The sequence below is a fragment of the Bison bison genome, unplaced genomic scaffold (assembly GCF_000754665.1).
Source record: "Bison bison bison isolate TAMUID 2011002044 unplaced genomic scaffold, Bison_UMD1.0 scf7180017864485, whole genome shotgun sequence".
NCBI lineage: Eukaryota > Metazoa > Chordata > Mammalia > Artiodactyla > Bovidae > Bison > Bison bison.
In genome coordinates, this window is record NW_011495045.1 from 6,303,863 (window position 1) to 6,309,862 (window position 6,000).

General features: G+C 41.2%; 2 protein-coding genes across 5 annotated transcripts in view; one reads left to right on the plus strand and one right to left on the minus strand.

Moving 5' to 3' along the window:
- Positions 1-5,877, minus strand: part of NAB1 (NGFI-A binding protein 1 (EGR1 binding protein 1)) — a 51,271-nt gene extending 45,394 nt beyond the window's left edge. For all 4 annotated transcript variants that reach the window (XM_010862888.1, XM_010862891.1, XM_010862887.1 and 1 more), the window contains exon 1: positions 5,798-5,877. The gene's annotated coding sequence lies outside the window, so the exon portion shown is untranslated. The remainder of the gene's footprint in view (positions 1-5,797) is intronic.
- TMEM194B (transmembrane protein 194B) overlaps positions 5,705-6,000 on the plus strand; it is a 130,631-nt gene continuing 130,335 nt past the window's right edge. The window contains exon 1 of the mRNA XM_010862886.1: positions 5,705-5,789. The gene's annotated coding sequence lies outside the window, so the exon portion shown is untranslated. The remainder of the gene's footprint in view (positions 5,790-6,000) is intronic.

The following is a 6,000-nucleotide window of genomic DNA, read 5'->3' on the forward strand; positions in this document are numbered from 1 at the left end:
ACAGCCTCCTCACCTTCAAAATATGCCATACTGAAATGTCGACCTCATTGTCCTGAAGTACAGATGTGGCCCTTTACTCATTTATGCAAATTTCCCCACTGGATGGAGGAAAAAATCCAAACAACTCATACAGGTATCCTAGACCTATCCATCTTCCTCTGTAGCCCTTAACCTTCCTCTGATGCTTGTGCCAAACACTGGACTTTGCTCCAGTGGTTCTTCACAGACAGTTAAGAACCAGAAGACAGAGAAGCAGGCACACACTTAAACACTATGCTAAATGCTATGCTAAGTATTAAACATAAAGAGCCATGGAACAGAGAAGCAAACTTACATGGCTCTGTAGAACAGATTACCTCAGGCTTTAAGCTCCTCGATGGCAGAAGCTCATGGTTTAGCAGTAAAGAACCCGCCTGCCAATCAATGCAGGAGAGGTGGGTTTGGTCCTTGGGTCAGGAAGATCCCCTGCAGGAGGGCATGACAAGCCACTCCAGTATTCTTGCCTTGGACAGAGGACCCTGGAGGGCTACAGTCCATAGAGTTGCAAAGTCTGACACAAATGAAGTAACTTAGCATGCAAGATGTAGGGACTAGAGTCTCATTCAGCTTTTATCCCTCTCATCTAAGTATTGAAAGAGGAATAACATCTCTGCTAAAAGCCTCTGTTAAATGAAACCCAACATTTGAGTCAGACTCTGATTAGCAGTCTCCTTTTATAAATCAGGGCTTCCCTGGTAGCTCATCTGGTAAAGAATGCCTGCAATGCAGGAGACTCCGGTTTGATTCCTGGGTCTGGAAGATCCTCTGGAGGAGGGATAGACTACCCACTCCAGTATTCCTGGGCCTCCCTTGTAGCTCAGCTGGTAAAGAATCCGCCTATAATGCGGGAGACCTGGACTCGACCCTGGGTTGGGAATATATTCTGGAGAAGGGAAAGGCTGCCCATTCCAGTATTCTGGCCTGGACAATTCCATGGACTCTACAGTCCATGGGGTCGAAAAGAGTCGGACACGACTGAGGGACTTTCACTTTGTATTCCAAAAGGGATCCCCTCTGTGTTAACTGGTGTCCAATCTAGTAAGGCCCATCCTGTTACTTTACCTACCATCTTTCTCATTCCCTCATCCTCAGTACTTCCCCTTTCTTTAATTATATGGTGGATTCCCATAAGATGGCCAGATGAGCTCCCTTTACCAGAATACATCATTATTAGCCTAGCCCCAACAGCAGCATTTTAAGAAGTCAATTTCAATCACGAGAGATCCTAGGTCTTTTCCCTCTTGATTTCTATGAATTAAAATGTCATCTCCAGATAACAAATATCAATCTTATTAACGATCATTAGATTCAAATGGATTAAAAAACACTACTCTGGAATACTCCTCTTCATGATGCAGGAAATATACAAATGTATATACACAAATGTATATACACACTGTGAAGTCTACGGCATTCCAAAGAAGAGACTCTTCCAGGACTGGGGAGAAACCAAGGGCAAAATTCTAGTAAAATCTGACTTATGCAGAGGACTATCAATTCCTGCCTCCCAACACAGTCTCAAAGTTTTACTGTGAAATTATCTAAATTAACACCAATCTCTTCCAGACTTCTAAAAAAAAAATGTGAAAATACTTGGGAAGAGTTAGCTCATGAGTCATTTACAGATTAAGGTGAATTGGTTCCACCAGATTGTTTTCCTCTAACACCTAGATGAGATCGGGTACACACTAAGGGAATGAAAGGTAGAGACAGGAAATGGCAAGGAAGGAAATAGGAAATCTGAAGTGGGTGGCTACATTTAAAACATCTGAGGTAAGGCCAGGTTTGGGAGAATGTAGCCTGAAGGCATGGTTTATCTGGTTGCTCAGATGGTAAAGAATCTGCCTGCAATGCAGGAGACACAGGTTTGATTCCTGGAAGATCCCCTGGAGAAGCGAATGCCTACCCACTTCAGTATTCTTGCCTGAAGAATTCCATGGACAGAGGAACCTGGAGGGCTATAGTCCGCAGGGTCGCAAAGAGTCGAACATGACCAAGTGACTAAGCACACACAGCCTGAAGGTATAGGAGCCTGGGGAGAGGGTGCAATGGGTACTTTACAGGTTGAGACTGAAAAGACAAGCCAGAATCTGGATGACCCTTGAGCCTAGGAGTGAATTATTTGAATTTTTTTTCCTAGTCCCAGAACTCAACCTAAAATAACTAAGTGTGGCTTAGTTACATCATGGGTTATTTAAGACTGCAGGGCGGTCCTATGTATGTGTTTCAAGTATCAAATGATTTAACCAGGCATATTTATTGTTAAACATTCAGGAATATATCTTAAGGCAAGATGTTTTTGAGAAACCAACATAATACTGTAAAGCAATTATCCTCCAGTTAAAAATAAATATTTTTTTTAAGCCAAAAAAAGAGGTATTTTTGGATCTTATTACTGTAATATCTATGAATTAAACATATATCTTCTAATACATTAACAATAATTTAGCGAACTTAAAATGTTCTCGCCTACTGATTTTTTTCTGAATTCTGAATGAAGCTGGAAAAAATTTCACATAAATCTCTTAAAATTTTAATTATTCAAGGTGTAAGCTTAAATTTATCAGTATTAGGAAAATCAGATTTTTTGCAATTAAATAATAAGTATGCATTAACTGTGATAATAACAGGTAAACACTAGTATTTCATACAATGACTGGAAATTCCTCAATCAACGAACAATCAAGTTAGTCACCAAACATTAAGTGCCTTCTGAGCATGTGGTGTGCACACAGTACATATAAAATTTTATTTATTTCAGAAATTCCTCTTTAAAAATTATTAAATCAACATGTACTACAAATTAAGATGCAACTCTCTAAATACAATATATTGATAAATAACAAACTATTTGAAAGCTTAATGGTATATTTTAGCTGTGAGAATTCTGACAAGGATTACTATTTTTTCCCCAGCATCAACTTCCCACTTGTTTCATATTTAAGAGAGTATATTCTACTATTGCACTAGTTATTGAAAATGTCAGATCAAAAGGCAAATTTGCATTTAATATAAGAACTGTACTATTCTTCATTCTACTAAAAGGAATGAACGAAACAGTTAAAACTAAATCCAAAGCACAGGGGCTAGGAACCTTATATTAAGCTTAAGTGGGCATTATTTATTCCTTATTATTTTTAATAAACTTTATGAAATATGCATACAAAGACGATTATACTAAGGAAGATCTTAACCTGTTCAAAAAGTATTATAAAATGGTCATTTCCATGGAAGTAACATAAAATGTATCATACTTCTGTGGTATCCAGAATATGCTTCACATTTAAGGGTAAATTTTACAAAGCTTTTATTCCTAATAATGTACATGCACAGCACCAACAAAAACAATTAGACTTATAATGGACCAGACGAAGTCCAGAGTCTAGGTTAACAGACACAAAAACCTGACATACTTCTGTTGCCAAGCAACCATTTTTTACTTTAAATATTTAACGTTCATGCAATAAATTCTTCAAAGGTTTCTGCCACTTTGTCATACATTATAATTTTTTCTTTCAAAACAGCCATGGTACAAATCCCCAAAATCTTTAATAATAAGCCAATATGCTCTTAAAATGTGATTAAAAGAAAATACCTAATGCTTTAACTGATTCTCCAAATAACAAGGAGAATGGAAATATATTAATTTTCTACAGGGCAATGGATTTTACTAGTCAACAAAAAAGGAAAATTTTTCATTAATTTAACCGAGATTATTTAATTTTGTTAATTCTCAAACAAGGAAACATATATCCACTGGATATAGCAAATTACTTATTAGCTATATAAGCTCACTAAATTTCCTTGTATCGGCTACAGTATTCCTAAGGATTTCTGTCATGTTCGCTACATCCATAATTAGCAGTAAGAATGAAATCAAAATCTACAATGCCTCAATGTTTTTATTATTATCAGATTTACTCACACATAATAAGAAATCACCAGAGCCAAGGAAAACAAAATTTTCCTAATACCAGGCTGACATATTAACTTTGGTGCAAGCTGCTAAAAATAATAAAATTAAAACGAGAAACCTTCCAATGGTTCTTTGGTATATTCTTTCATGACCTGATTTACCAATAACTAATACCCAAACAGAAATAAAGTAGGCTGACCTTGCAGATATATATAAACTCTCAAGAGAATCCTGCTGCTCAGTCACTCAGTCGTGTCCAACTCTTTGTGACCCCGGGGACTGTAGCCACCAGGCTTCTCTGTCCGTGGGATTCTCGAGGCAAGAATACTGGAGTGGATTGCCATTTCCTTCTCCAAAGAGAATCCTAACATGCACAATAATACCTACAAGGAGAATATAGTTCTTAAAACTTAACGAAAATACAGTATTAAATGTTTCAAGTACTGGAAAATGGAGGAAAAAGGATACCCCTGAATCTAAAGAGACACTTTTACTGGCCCTTAGGCTGGACTAGAAGCAGCTTTTTAAGGTCTTCTGGAAAACATCAGCTCCCATCCAAAATAGAGAAAGTAAATCCTATGCATCTTTTCTCCCACTACTCCTTCTTAAAACCCACACATAAATTCCGACATGTCATAATCTGGTATGGTTTACAGGGAAATTTTTCAAAAAAGTGAAAATCTAAGAAGGTATTTCATTGTGTGCACACTTCTCCAACAAAACAGCCTAGCATTTCCTACGTGACTAATCTTTTTAAAATTCTGTTTCACTGTTCCTATGCAATCTAATATTATCTATTAAAACTGCCAAAATATTTTTAAATAAGATCTGAGTATTTCCCTCTCAGCTCTGATCTTTGCACTCCTTAAGTTTGCAGACATGTCACTGGCAAACCAATTGGTAGTGACAGGTTACTCCAAACCAACTCTTTCTGGGGGAAATTTTAAATTGACAGCTACCCCCAAATTTTCCCTGCCTCCCGAATCTCTCTGAGTGAGGAATTAAGTATATGCAAGTCAAGGATTTCTCCTGATCACCTGCTGCAAAACTTGGTCTGCAGAACCTCTAAATGCATATTCCAATTCAATTATCCTTTCGCCCAAGATCTTACAAAACTTAGGCTCACTCGGAAGTGTCCTTTCACATGAGCCTTGTGAACCGCGAAGTTGCAGTCCCAAAGCATTTGACTGCCCTCGCAACGTTTCTCCATAAATAAGGTCACAGACTTCTGCATCCAAGGCTTGTATGTCCCACATGTGTTGGCAAATTCCATACTCGGCCTTAGCGAGCACAAATGAGTCTCTCGCTTCCATCTCACCTCGGTGCCAAGTTTCTGTAAGCCACTTTAAAGCAAAACTCTCCTTCCGCCTTTAAAAAGAAAACGACTACATTCCGAAAGAGAGGATACTCAGGACGAAAATTAAGACTCTAAAGTAAACAAACCAACAAAAAGACTCTGCCTCTGCGGAAAGAGGCTGCAAAACTCCGGGGCCGGCGCGCGCTCCCACCGCGCACAACCCACGAGCGCTCAGCGCCGCGCGCGACGGCCACAGCCGGGTCAGAAAAGTGGACGCCTCACCCCGGGCTTTCTGGGAGCGGAACGCACAGGTCGGCCCCGCGGCCCGGCTCGCCCTCTTCTCGCTGCCCCTGCGCACCGATTCTCTCCGGGAATCGTCCACAAGAGCCCGAGTCCGCCCTCTCCTTCCGGCAGCGGCCGCGCCGAGCCCGCGGCCCTGGACGCCCGCCCCACCAAGTGCCGGCGCAGCCCGGAGAATCCGCCGCCCCAAGTTCGCCCGAGCACTGAGGCATTTGGCACTTGGCGGACAGCGAGTCGGTACGTACTCGGCCAGCTGCTGCAGCGGTCTTGGCGCGCTCTCCCCAGAGGACACCTCAGCCCCAACTCCGAAGTGCCGGCCCCCGGCTCGGTCTCCTCGGTCGGCTGCGGCGGCCGGGACGCCCCCGCTCCCATCGAGGTGGGGGGAAGGGAAGGTGGTGGGCGCGCTCTCCCTACTCCCCCCCTCCAGCTCGGGCCCGCGGCTCCTTCC